The 14,676-nt window shown below is 41.8% G+C and overlaps 1 protein-coding gene and 1 long non-coding RNA gene across 3 annotated transcripts in view; one reads left to right on the top strand and one right to left on the bottom strand.

Moving 5' to 3' along the window:
- The window catches only part of LOC134287883 (uncharacterized), a 140,411-nt gene extending 131,901 nt beyond the window's left edge, over positions 1-8,510 (top strand). For both annotated transcript variants that reach the window (XR_009997615.1, XR_009997614.1), the window contains exon 3: positions 7,815-8,510. This is a non-coding gene — a long non-coding RNA (uncharacterized LOC134287883). The remainder of the gene's footprint in view (positions 1-7,814) is intronic.
- The window catches only part of LOC109425214 (tyrosine-protein phosphatase Lar), an 830,826-nt gene that overhangs the window by 806,375 nt on the left and 9,775 nt on the right, over positions 1-14,676 (bottom strand). The window lies entirely within an intron of this gene.

Raw genomic sequence — 14,676 nt, 5'->3', positions numbered from 1 at the left:
CAGAGGCAACAGAAACATCTGCTCTGGATCCTGACACACAATTTTTACCACTTAGCGGTAAAATTACAAACCATTTGTGATCACCAAATTGCGCTTTGCTGTCTAAAGCTTTGTCGAAGACAGCACTTTTCAATCTGCTTTGGATCCTGAGATGCACCAGTTGAAGGATTTACTTGACAATTAACGTCCATAAATTACGTCACGCAAACATCGATCATTTTGAACCCCTTTCTCCTCCCCCCTCAGTAGGTCGGCTCCAGAGGCACGTGCTCCTCCATTTGGGACATTTGTGCCATTGCCCTCCCCCCTATGTCACATTTTTTGTATGGGACCTCTGAAATTTTTGTATGGGTCGTCACACTTTGCTGAACTCCCCTCCCCCCCCTCAAAGCGTGATGTAATTTATGGATGTTCCCTTGTCAGAATTGTCAGACTTGTCAACTAACTTGCAAACTAAATAAATTCTTAAGTTAAATATCCCTGAAACTTCTGCTTGATTTCTTCAGGTTTCTTGGAAGAAATTTATTGAGGAATCACTTAGAAAATACCATAAGGAATCCCTGTGGAAATTTTTGTACAGGGGATACTCAAAATAACTGGGACAGGTAAAATTTTCACTTTTCAAAAAATGTTCAACTAGCTGTAACTTTTCGAAAAGAGCATCAAATATTCTCAAATTTTTACTGTAAGTTCATTGTGTATTTGTGGTCCAATTTTGGAAAAGATTGAGCTATTTTACACGAAGTTAGAATGATTCTAGAAAAAGGTATAATTATCCGACATCCAACTTTGAGCTGTTATATCTCCGGATTCAATGAACCGAATGCAATGAAAATTTGATCATTTATGACGATTATAATGAACTTTGAAACACATTTGACTTAATTTTAAATTATTAATAGGAAAAAAAGTTATAGCTATTTCATTTATACGATGCTTTTTTGGTAAATTTATCTATTTTTCACATGCATCCCATTTCTTTTTCAATTAACTGCCGGCCATTTGGTTGCTTTCCTTCGAAACATAAATATATTCAAGTCAATAAGACAGAATTTAAATGAACTATAATTACTTTCTCGAATTTTGAAACGATGATGAAATTTTGGATAAATTGGTGTAATATTAGAAAAATAATCTAATCGTTATAATATTCTTTCATGTAAAGAATTTTAAGTTTTGTCAAAAGTTTTTAAAAGCTTATTATATTAGTCATAAATGATCAAAATTTCATTGCATTCGGTTTGTTGAATCTGGAGATATAACATCTCAATGTTGGCTATCGCATAATCATAGCTTTTTCTAGAATATTTCTTACTTCGTGTAGAAAAACCCAATCTTTTCCGAAATTGGACCACTGATACACAACTAGTTGATGAACTCACAGTAAAAATTTGAGAATATTTGATCCCTTTTCGAAAAGTTACAGCTAGTTTTTGAAAAGTGAAAATTTTACCTGTCCTAGTTATTTTGAGTATCCCCTGTAGATCCCCTGTGGGAATTGCTTGAGCAATCCCTGAACAAAGCTGTGGAGGATTTCCTGACGGAATGCTTTGGGTAATCTCCGAGAGGATTCTCTCTGGAAATTTCTAAGGACTCGATGAAGGAGTTGAGATTATCTGAGAAATGTTGTTGAGGAATCCCTCAGAAAATTTTCTGAATAATTCCTGAGAAAATTGCTTGTGCAACCCTTGACGAAATTTCTTATGGAATCTCTGAGGAAATTTCATGAGGATTCCTTGGGGAAGCTCCTTGAGGTTTCTCTGAACAAATTCCTTGATCATTGCCTGAAGAATCCCTGAGATACATAGTTTCTTTAGAATTCACTAAAGAATCCTGAGAAATTCTTGAAAAAAATGAGTGGGTCCGAGTTCAATTCCCAGTTTTCATACTGATTAATTTATACATTCCCAAACATCTCTTCTGGAAATAGACGCAGCTAATGGTAAAAATAGGCTCACAAAAGTGTTTTATTTTATTTTAGCAAAAAAAATATTGATTACTGATTAGGCGCATATTAAGCCTTAAATCAGCCTTCCAATGAACCTCAAATCAGCTAAAGGTTGAAAAAATCACCCAAATTAGATGTTTAGGAGCTGAATAGAGGCTTGTACCTCCTGTGCGCAGCTTTTGTTCAAATGAAGGCTGATTTAAAATAGTTGGAGAAACGTTTGTACAGCATCAAATTGTTACCTGGGTAATTTCTGAGGATTTTTTTTTGGGAAATTACTTGAGGATTGAGAGAATTTCTTGAGAATTTCTTTGCGATACCCTTTGAGGATCCTCCGAACAAATTTCTTGAATAATCCCCGAAAAAAAATATTGGAGGAATCCTTGAGAGAAAGTTTCTCGGAGATATTCTGGAAAAATTCCTTGAGTAATTCCTTAGCAACAATCTTGAGGAATCCCTGAGCAAATTTCTTGGGTATTCTCTATGAAAATCCTAGAGTAGTTCTTGAGGAAATACCTAGAATAATACATCAATTAATGCAGATTCTCTGAGGAAATTCTTCGGACCTGGTGTGATGGTTAAAGCGCATGCCTATAACGCCGAGGACCTGGGATCGAATCCCGCTCCCGACATACTCACAAAATGTGAGTCCTTCCTTCGGAAGGGAAGAAAAGCGTGGGTCCCGAGATGAACTAGCCCAGGGCTAAAAATTTCGTTAATACAGATAAAAAAATGTTTGAGTAGTTTCTGTGGAAATTTCTTGAGTAATTCCTTGAGAATTCTATGAGGTAATTTCTCGAGGATTCCCGGAGGAAATTTCTTAAGGATTATGCGAGGAAATGGCTTGAATACTTCCTGAGGATTTTTTTGAGTAATTCCTGACGCAATTCCATGAGAATTCTCCGAGGTTTCAGGTATGAAATTTCATGAATTCTCTGAAAAAAAAATGATTGGGTAATTCCTGGAGTAATTCCTGAGGGAATCCTTTAAGGTGAAACATCAAGAAATCCCATTGCAATTTTTCATACAAACTTTAGCCGCAGCCGCACTTGTTTTTTCTGGCTTTGCTCACTTGCAAAAAGAGGCATCTTTTACAAATCGAGAGCATTTGTTTACGAATTTTCAAGATTGGTGCTCTTGAAAATGTGAGTAGGGGACCAAGTCGGCCATTGTGGCAGCCATGTTTGTATTCTCTGAAGTTTCTGCTTAAGGACTCTTAGAGACAATTCCTAGAGAAATCCTTGAGAGATTTTTTTAATAATCCCTGTGGAAATATCTGGAGGAATATCCTTTCTTCGAAGCCTCCAGAACGTTTAGATAATTTACGAATTTCACCATGGTTGTGAAAATATCTGACATCACTGATCTTGCATGCTTCAATCACAGACAAACATTCGTAACACTCTTCAAAACGGTTTGGCACATGTATTTAACGATCAATTCAAATTTCATTTCATTTCCACGATCCTTCCACCAGAGGCGCTAGTGGTCGATCGCTTTGACGTTTGCCAGTGTACACGTTGCTGAATGATGCAACCGAAAATTATAGGCGATTTGTGTAGTGGTGCGCGTGTTAGACAAACGTCAAATCGAAATCCATCATGGCCGACAGTGTCTCGCGCGATTCTACCAACAGGTGGCAGTGTGCTCATGAAAAAGACACCGGGCAAAAGTTTTTGATGAATTTCCTTTAAAAGTTACATCTGTTTGTCTGTGCTTCAATTACTAAGCTTCTTGGGAAGAAGTTGATATGTCCTTTTGTTCTAGAGAATCCATGCATAGTAATGCTTGCTCCGTTAAATTCAATGATCAATTGATTGCCCCGGATGAGAAACTTCACTATTTGCGGTTTTTTAAGATAAGTCCGAGAGCTTCAGATTGTTAGCTTCCTTCATCGGGGTAAACTCTTGTTGCAAACTTCGGTACTTGGCTGATTTCCCATAGCTGGAAACTGATCGAGTGTGAATATGAATACCTTATCTGCGTAATACTATGTATTGCTTACCTTGCCGCTCAAATCATCCCTCTTCTTTCTCGGCAAGTTACCCAAAACCCATAGCAGGCTACTTGAAACGGTGCCTAGTGGAAATAATTTACTTTTCTGTAGAAAACCCATAATTAACTCCTCGCAAAATCTGGCTGAAGATGTTTGTTGACAAAATTTGAGAACCACACAAAGAGAAATTTGATTTTTTACGGTCGCACACATTCTCACATTTCTTCGAGTTTTTGAAAATGGCTGCATTCTGTGCGATACTTGCCGACTTTGGTGCTTGCCAAACAAAGTATTAAATTAAATTCGGGCATTTTAGAAGTCTAGATTAAATCACGTATTAGCTAAGTTGAAACATATCGCCATTTATGAACCCTCAAACGGACTGCAATAGCATCGTCACATCAGTATCATCGTTATCATCATTCTACCATGATAGAGTAGAAAGCGAAAGCAGCGCAAAAAGCAACCTGTTCGACATATTAGAATTCCAGGCATTGTACAAAGTGTGAGTGTAAATTAGGACGCTACGGCAAGAAGAAGAAGAAGAAGAAGAACGTTCACCATATAGTCCATATGATCAGCTCATCAAAGGCTAACTCACGATAAACTCTTGCTAAGCTTTATTATTTTGAAAATTTTTTTTGGCTTTTTTGATTGGGCCCGCGAGCTGGGAACAGCTTTCATCGTGATGGGTGATATGCAGAGGCGCGTGATCGGTTGGTGGCCGATCGACGAAAGAATGTGCAGGTTGAGGATCAAAGGCCGATTCTTCAACTTCAGCATAATAAACGTGCACAGCCCACACTCCGGAAGTACTGATGATGACAAGGACGCATTTTACGCGCAGCTCGAACGCGAGTACGATCGCTGCCCAAGCCACGACGTCAAGATCATCATAGGTGATTTGAACGCTCAGGTAGGCCAGGAGGAGGAATTCAGACCGACGATTGGTAAGTTCAGCGCCCACCAGCAGACGAACGAAAACGGCCTACGACTCATTGATTTCGCCGCCTCCAAAAATATGGCCATACGTAGCACCTTTTTCCAACACAGCCTCCCTTATCGTTACATCACCACAGCAGACGGAATCTCAAATCGACCACGTTCTGATTGACGGACGGCACTTCTCCGACATTATCGACGTCAGGAACTATCGTGGCGCCAACATCGACTCCGACCACTATCTGGTGATGGTCAAACTGCGCCCAAAACTCTCCGTCATCAACAATGTACGATACCGGCGACCGCCACGGTACAACCTAGAGTGACTGAAACAACCGGACGTCGCCTCAGCATACGCGCAGAATCTCGAGGCCGCGTTGCCAGACGAGGGCGAGCTCGATGAGGCCCCTCTAGAGGACTGCTGGAGTACAATGAAAGCAGCCATCAACGACGCAGCCGAGAGCACCATCGGATACGTGGAACGGAATCGACGGAACGAATGGTTCGACGAAGAGTGCAGAACGGTTTTGGAGGAGAAGAATGCATCGAGGGCGGTAATGCTGCAGCAAGGGACTCGACAGAACGTGGAACGTTATAAACAGAAGCGGAAACAGCAGACCCGCCTCTTTCGGGAGAAAAAGCGCCACCTGGAAGAAGCGGAGTGTGAAGAAATGGAACTGCTGTGCCGTTCCCAAGAAACACGGAAGTTCTATCAGAAGCTCAACGCATCCCGCAACGGCTACGTGCCGCGAGCCGAAATCTGCAGGGATAAAGACGGAGGCCTCTTGACGGACGGACGTGAGGTGATCGAAAGGTGTGGAAGCAGCACTTCGATCAGCACCTGAACGGCGTGGAGAACGTAGGCGCCGGAGCCCACGGCAACGGAGGAAACGACGACGCCAGTGCAGCGGAGGACGGAAACGAACCAACTCCCACGCTGAGGGAAGTTAAGGATGCCATTCACCAGCTCAAAACCAACAAAGCAGCTGGTAAGGATGGTATCGCAGCTGAACTCATCAAGATGGGCCCAGAAAAGTTGGCCACCTGTTTGCATCGGCTGATAGTCAGGATCTGGGAAACCGAACAGCTACCGGAGGAGTGGAAGGAAGGGGTAATCTGCCCCATTCACAAGAAAGGCGACCATTTGGAATGTGAGAACTTCAGGGCGATCACTATTTTGAATGCTGCCTACAAAGTGCTATCCCAGATCATCTTCCGTCGCCTGTCACCTAAAAGAAATGAGTTCGTGGGAAGTTATCAAGCCGGCTTCATCGACGGCCGGTCGACAGTATCGACCGCGCAGAGCTATGGAGAATCATGGACGAAAACGGCTTTCCTGGGAAGCTGACTAGACTGATTAAAGCAACGATGGACGGTGTGCAAAACTGCGTAAGGGTTTCGGGTGAACTATCCAGTTCATTTGAATCTCGCCGGGGACTGAGACAAGATGATGGACTCTCATGCCTACTCTTCAACATCGCTCTGGAAGGTGTGATGCGACGAGCCGGGCTCAACAGCCGAGGAACGATTTTCACAAAATTCGGTCAATTTGTGTGCTTTGCGGACGACATGGACATTATTGCAAGAACATTTGGAACGGTGGCAGAGCTGTACACCCGCCTGAAACGCGAAGCAGCAAAGGTCGGACTGGTGGTGAATGCCTCAAAAACAAAGTACATGCTGGTAGGCGGAACCGAAAACGACCGGATCCGTCTGGGTAGTAATGTTACGATAGACGGGGATGTTTTCGAGGTGGTGGAGGAATTCGTCTACCTCGGATCCTTACTGACGGCTGACAACAACGTGAGCCGTGAAATTCGGAGGCGCATCATCAGCGGAAGTCGGGCCTACTACGGGCTCCAGAAGAAACTGCGGTCGAAAAAGATTCACCCACGCACCAAATGCGCCATGTACAAAACGCTAATAAGACCGGTAATCCTCTACGGGCACGAGACATGGACCATGCTCGAGGAGGACCTGCAAGCACTCGGAGTTTTCGAGCGACGCGTGCTAAGGACGATCTTCGGCGGTGTGCAGGAGAACGGTGTGTGGCGGAGAAGAATGAACCACGAGCTCGCTGCACTTTATGGCGAACCCAGCATCCAGAAGGTGGACAAAGCCGGAAGGATACGGTGGGCAGGGCATGTTGCAAGAATGACGGACAACAACCCTGCAAAGCTGGTGTTTGCAACTGATCCGGTTAGCACAAGAAGGCGTGGAGCGCAGAGAGCACGATGGGCGGACCAGGTGGAACGTGACTTGGCGAGCATTGGGCGCGACCGAGGATGGAGAGCGGCAGCCACGAACCGTGTATTATGGAGAAATATTGTTGATTCAGTTTTATCTTGAATTTGATGTAATACTAAATAAATGAAATGAAATGAAATGTACACCCGCGTAAAAAAAAACTGACTGTAATGCTGTACGGTAGTGCCGGAGGGGAATTCTAGGTGATCTAGTTGAGTGTTTGTGGGTGAGCGCACATCCGAATCCCACACAGCGTCAGCAGAAGATTTGTTGAAGTTGGTCCTAAAACCGTCTCTTATTACGCTTCATTCATAATGTACAAAACGTCGTCCTTACATCCTACTGGTTCACTCAGTGCTCTACTCAAATTCAGTTCAAACAGTCACCTTCAAATGTCAAGAAAAACTTCAAGTCAGTCATGAAGGCATTGATACAAGCAAGATAAACATCCATCCATCCCCACCTTATCGCCCTCAACTCAATCAACAAAATTCAAAATGAGAGGATCAAAGTTTCAACTCAAATTTAATAAGCAGATTAAAAGATTTCCCAGCAATTGTAATTTATCTCAATTTGATTACTTCACCCACCATCGCACACACCACTCCAAGTTTACACCGTTCAACGATTCGGTCTTCCATATATACTGAAAAATGTGTTTTGTATGTCTTCTTGTTTCAGAAGCTCCTCGACGACAACGACGACGACGACGTCGTAGATGGCATCAGCACAACAACCATAATGTCTATGTTATCCGTGGAAACTCCCCGACATACACCGCAGTCAAGGATATTGCTGATGTTGATGCGGCGATGACGATGACGACAGCGACGACGACGACGACGACGACGAAGACAACGGATGCCGGCGAATATCTTTTTCATCGAATCTGCGCTCTCGGTCTCGTCTCTGAATCGATGTTAGGAGCTTTGGTCGCATCAAATGGGCCAAAGCCAGGCAACCGTAAAGTTTAAACAAGATCCTTGGTATCGTGCAGCCAGCAACAACGGCGAATGACAAAGGGAAACAAAAAAAAACCTAACAAAATTTGATTGAGCTGCCAGGCGATTCGTCTATGTTGCCACAGGGAGGCCAGCATCCGCCCACCACCCGCACACATGAGCGCAAATGTTATCATTCTTATGTTTCGGTTTTCTTTTCCATATCGCTCAATGAAATGAATTGTTTTTCCTCGAGGAGAATTTGGAGGTAGATTGAGTAAGAGTGTAGGTTTTGATAAATAAACAAGCTAGATGTCGATTAACATAAAAGGTCGAATTAATTTCGATGACTGCCTTTGGTACAAATTTGACTTAAATATCATGAACACGGTTCGATGTGGGTAATCATCATAATAACATTAAACGCAGCAATTTAGAATCAAGAATCGGAGATGCAAACTCGCAGATTAATGGGGAAAGTTCTATTCTACATGTCATAGGTTTGAAAAGCCTTCATTCCGTTGCCAATGGCTAAAGTCTGCGGCGTGTGACATTCATTGCTGCTGGGGGATGTAGATGAGAACATCCTAAAAAGCACACCTAACCTAGGACAAGACAAACAAACAAGACGACACCCGAGGAAAGGCGGATATCAAAATGATAACAAGTTCTGTTACCTGGTTATCATTCATTTGATAATTGAGTTTGTTATCATTTAGGTTGAATTAAGAGCCAACATAACAAAAATGATAAGTCAAATTTACTTCACCAATACCAAAATGATTAGAAGTTGAGTTATCATTGAGTTCAAGTTGATAACTAATTGTGTTATACACTATTTTATTCAATATTACATTTAGTTATCAACACGAGAAAAATCAGCTGATTGATAACAGGTTTTGTTATCATTTAGTTATCATTCAGGGCTATTTTATCGACCAAAATAGTAACTTACTTAATACTTTACGACATAGTTAGCAGCTGAAAAAAGTTTCTTATAATTATAACTCATGTTTTCAACTATTGCGCCCAGTGGGTCTCGAACCCTGATCGAGTGATTACCAGTCGCAGCCGATAGCCCCTATACCAACGCGACTCAGTGAGAGGGAGAGTAGTTGAAGGCTACGCTTTCGTACTCTAGTCGCAATGAAGATAGAAAGCGGAATCTATTTTTAGATTCGAGGTCCACCAGACCCTCAGTTTTGGGAAAACTTTGAAATGTGCGTTTGGAAACTGATAACATATTTTGTTATCATTTAGTATTTTTATGTTATCGCGACAGACCAAAATTATTGATAACTAAAATTGTTATCATCTGATTATCATCAATTGGAAAAGATGATAACAAAAATAACAAAATGATAACACCGATAACATAGTTTATTATCAAAGTGATATCACTTAGTTATTCGCCTTTGCTCGGGCAAGCTATGAAACAAGGAAGTTGCAAGTTTGGTCCTAGCACCTAACGACCCAAGAGTGTTGACACTTGTCCTCAGATAGATCACGTGCTGCATCGCTGTGTAGCTGCTGGGTGCCGGCTTATGAACGCACTACGGATGATTTGTTCCGGTGGTTCAACAAACTGGATAACCTCAATTTAAGGTGTCAAGCGACCATTGCCAAGCAATGAGTGATCGGGGGATGAAGATGCTCGGTCACAGAGCCTGTGAGTACCTCATAGTGATTTATCCCTTACCACGTTAAGGCCGGACGGGACGGTGATTGAATCGTCCACCATTGTTCTGTTGTTTGTAGGATGCGAATCTCATCTTCTACTACAGCCATATTACTAACTAAAGATATGATCGTTCATTTGCTCAGTTGCGGTGCACAATCGACTAAAGTTTCAGCTTCGTCAGTGCAGTGAAAATTGAGATTTGCATCTTCAAAAGCGCGAGGCAAATTGTTAAAAAGAGAGGGAAGATAGCAAAAATTACACGTCGTCCCATGCGGCCTTAATGCAGACCTCCGGCGTGGTAGACCTCATTTCCCGTGCAACTCGTGGGATTAACATATGAGTTTTACTAAGTGTGACTTGAAGGGAGAGTGGCGTCAATGTCAAAATCGGAACAGCGACCATTTGTCAAATCCATACAAATTCCCATTCCAAACGAGCAGGAGAACTGTCAAAGTTGGAACATGGTGCCACTCTCCCTTTCAGTCACTCTAAGTTTTACGAATAATGAATAACATAAGAGAGGTTACCGCCTTCGCAAGGAGTGAGTTAGTCAGGTCTCCTTCGAGGAACACGGAGACAAAAGAAAGCATCTGCGTGCGTAGTGCCAGCCAGCTTAGGAAACCCCATTTCCTCTCCGACTGGCTTGTCGGAAGCGGTCGTGGACGGAGGGTGGTTGATGAGGGCCATCATTAAGGATAGAGCCCACTCTTTGTTATGGAGGTGGCTGCGCAGCTCACCATCATTGACTTTGCGTCCTCGAGGTGAAACCTCAGTAAGGGCCTCAAGCAGGATCTTGATAAACTTATGGAAACTGTGACAGCGGCAGAACCCATGATGTTTAAGGTGCCGAAGTAAACTCTGAACGGAGGCTTTCGCTTTCGCGGGTAGCCCTTGAGAGCGCCGAACAAATAATTGCAGAAACGCGTGAGGCAGCCGTCAGGTGAGGAGCTTCCACGCGGTTTGTGTATTTGGATTTGAAGAGGGACTTTAACCTTATGGTCATTCGTCACTTCACCACGCGGTACTCGCGAGGCTGGAAGGATGTTAATTCCGAAAATGAACGGCAGTAATGCCGGTAAGTCGCACCACTACCAGGTGTCCCGGAAAGTTGGAAAGGGTGAACCTGTAAAGGCCGGCCCGTCCCGGATTGAAGGAAACGAAGGTATTCTGTCATTGGTAGGTCGTTAGCAGAGATGCCAATAAAGACATATATATCCCTTTCGTGACGATCCTGCACAATTGTGCTGTTGAGCGATAACATTTTTCCATATTTTTTTTCTGTTTATACTTTGTTTTAAGTGATGTGAATAGTTTCAATAATTCAGCCATTACTTATAGTTGTATGTGTGAAAACAGACTTAAGTTTACGTGGCCTTTGAGATTTGCCCCAATAAGGTAAACAAAAAGTGGACAAAAAGCGTAGAACATGAACAAGTTTTATCTATCGCATTTTTTTCCGATCTATCTAGGAAGTCAAAGCAAGAAATCGAAAGATAAAGAGTAGTTCTTTCAAATGAGGAAAAACAATTGTTGTTTTGTTGGGAAATCTGAGAGCTCTGGAGAGCCAAAGATGAGCCATTTGTATGGCGATTTCACTTTTTTGCGCTCCGTCCCGAAAGGGATATGCCGTTCGTACAGATTACGTTTTGTTTGAAATACATTTTTAGGGCTGGTGGAGCAATTAATGTGCGCCGGGAAAAAAATTTTCATAAGCAATTTGTATAAGGTACAGACAGATTTTCCAAGAAATTATCTGGCTTACCTGGCCCAAGGCTCTACAGATTAGGGTGAGTCAGGAAGAAGACGACCCCTAGTCGACTAGTAAAAGCAGAAGAAAAAGTTGTAGGAACAGGAGCGCAAGAACACCAGGCCGTCATCGAGACGGAATAGTCTAAGTTCTTGGAAGTATCGAAGGCTAAGTACTTCACGCAACCGGAGATTGGCAGATTCTAATACAATGGAGTATGAAACATATACAAATATTGTATTAAGGCTTTGCAAATACAAAAATTGGTAGGTGGCAGAATACCAAAAATTGTATTGGCTTCCTAGAATCTGGAAAAGGAAAATTTCGCATGTGTGCCTGTGCTCTGTCGCACTGGTTTCTCATTATATGTTCTATTTTTAGACTAGCATGGCAGCAGCGGCGGCATCAATCACCAAAACATGTTTAAAAAGAAATAAGGACGGCGGCGGGAATCGAACTGAGACACTATAATGGTCATACACAGTACCCAGCGCTCTAACCAGCATGGCTACAATTGCACATAGATAGACGAGAGGCTGAAAGCCATCATTAACAACACAAACGTGGCTTGGTGGTGGAAGTGATACAGCATCCACACTGCACAATGGGCTTAGAGCCGTATTTACGAAGACAAAACTGGCTAAGCTTAAACTTTAAGTTTAAGACACATATTGTGTTTTAGAAAGATTCTTTTTAATTGTTGACCCTATTCCTCATTATTGTTATGTTAATGTGGTTCATCTGGTAAAACTAATTCAAAAAACTGCTTTCTAATAATTTTATTTACGATTTCATGATGGATGGTGATGGTTCGTTTAATTGGAAATTCCACCAATAAGCGGCGCCAGGAGTCAAGCAAATTTTAAATTTCTTATAGCTCATGACTCTCACCATTTAGAAAGTTGGTGTCTTCGTCAATGTTATTCAGTTAGTCAAGAGCTTACAGTTGATGGTCCACTTGTTTCGAAATTTCGTCACTAGGCGGTGCTAGTTACACATTTGCAAAATAATTCAAATGATTGATTTTTTTTTCGTAAAGTAATCAATAAGCTGTAAATTTGTTTTCTTGGAACGTGTCTTAGTCAAGTCAAAGGTTTTTCAAAGAGCTATGTATTAGTCATAAATGTGCGACATTTCATTTCATTCGGTTCACTTAATCCAGACATATACCAATTTTACGAAGAACACTCAAATATGAATTACTTTACTAGAGTTCTTCCAACTTCATGTAAAGTTATCCAATCGAGCCCAAATTTGTACCGTTTATAGCTAATTAGTTGTGCAACTGGCCTTTAATATATCCACCTTTAATAATGTCCACCAAAACTATTCAAATTTTGATTACTTGTTCTTCAATGAGTTGAATATAATTGGTACAAATTTGGACTTGATTGATTAACTCTACACGAAATAAGACTCCTCCTAGTAGAAAACCTATTTTTTGACTTCCGTTCATCAAATTATTGTACCTCAGGATTAAGTAAACCGAATTTAATTAAATTTTGAAAGTTTATGGCTAATGTATTGGTCTTCATGTACCGTTGGACTCGACTAAAATATGTCCAAAGGGAAAAGAAGTTGCAGTTTATTGAAAACTTTTCGAAAAGTACTAATTATTTGAATGTTTTTTTTTTGCAAATTTGCTACAACTTTGTAGAACATTTTGAAATTGTATAGAGAATAATTAATCAGCAGATTTTTGGATAAGCCACACTATAGTGACCGTGCTCATTTCACAATAATGTAAAAAAAAGAAATGACGGAACTTGGCAGAAACATTTTTGTCTTCGTAAATACGACTCTAGAACCATTGTGCACTGAAAAGCCCGCATCCAGCAGAAGTGCTGTTTGCAAGTGGAAAATTCCTAGTAGACAATAGGACGCGAAGCTCAGCAGCGAAGCGAAAGTTATTTTTAGACGCAACCCGGTTCAACTTCTCGGGTTTTAATAGAAGTGTTTGCATTGGCGTATCTAGGATTTTTTCCTAGGGGGTGCCTAGGGGGTGCCAGTTTAGTGGCTTCCAGGTTGTTTTTTTTTTGGTAAAGGAAATACCGATCCACCCTCAATTTCTCAGTCGCGGGAAAAAGAACCCACAAATTTAAACGCCCTATGTTTTAGAGAATAGCTTTTTTGGAAAATTCGATCCGTTGTACTGATTTAACACTTTACTTGCCTTGGAGGAATGAAAACTAGATAAATTGATTGTGTATAATACATGGAATTTGTATTTTCACTTTGAACTTATTAACCCTAAAAGGGATACCTTCATGGCCGTCATGGTCGTCACCTCGCTGAGTGTGTTCCATCAAAGACGAGCTCTGAAAGGCGCCTGGGGTCCAATGGACCCCAGGTATCCCTTTTAGGGTTAATCATCGCGACAACCCCTTTGTTGTGTGGATTAAACACAATACTTTTTCAAGGGCAATTTATTAGAAGTGTAAATCTCGGAAACTATAAAATATACACAAATTTGCGTGTAACTTGTATTCATCGTGACATCTTGTTTGTTTTATTGCATGATAACAACCCTTATAAAAATAGTTTTCAAGAACAATTGTAAAAGTTATAAATACTTAAAATTGCAAAATCAGGATACATAGGGTGACGATGGGTATTATCGGCAGGTTTGTTCTCTTCGTCATGGGGGTTTTTGTCGGCCAAATTTCCTGAAACTTGGTTGTATCATTCAGCTTGGTTGGGAAGGATTTGAGGCCAACTCTGAGTTCAACAGTTTTCAATAAAAAAAATCCCATGGCGAAGAGAATAAAACTGCCGAAAATACACAATTTCCCCTATTTGCATTTTTGGGTTGATCACACCATTAATGGCGACAGTGTTTTTGTTTTATTAGTTGAAAACTACCACGTGTTCAGAGATTACTTTTGTTGTATATCAGTTAAACAACCTATGCGCAGAGATGCGAGTCATCAACGTTCGCGCATCATCGAACACCGCGACCCAACCGCGACAACAATATTCGCGCTCCATCAGACATCGCGACTACGCGACGTCGCGACGCGCACGTCGTCGGTCGTCAGCGACACGGAGCCGGTCTGACAGGAGAGACCACACCGCCGACGATCGGTCTCTTTCGCATCGCAGCAACCGAGCGGCAAGCACACGTCATTCGAAACAGGCAGCATGCAATTTGCGGCAACCGGCCGAAACTGTAGT

The sequence above is a fragment of the Aedes albopictus genome, chromosome 2 (genome assembly GCF_035046485.1).
Source record: "Aedes albopictus strain Foshan chromosome 2, AalbF5, whole genome shotgun sequence".
NCBI classification, from domain to species: Eukaryota; Metazoa; Arthropoda; class Insecta; order Diptera; family Culicidae; genus Aedes; species Aedes albopictus.
This window is presented reverse-complemented; position numbering and strand designations above follow the sequence as displayed.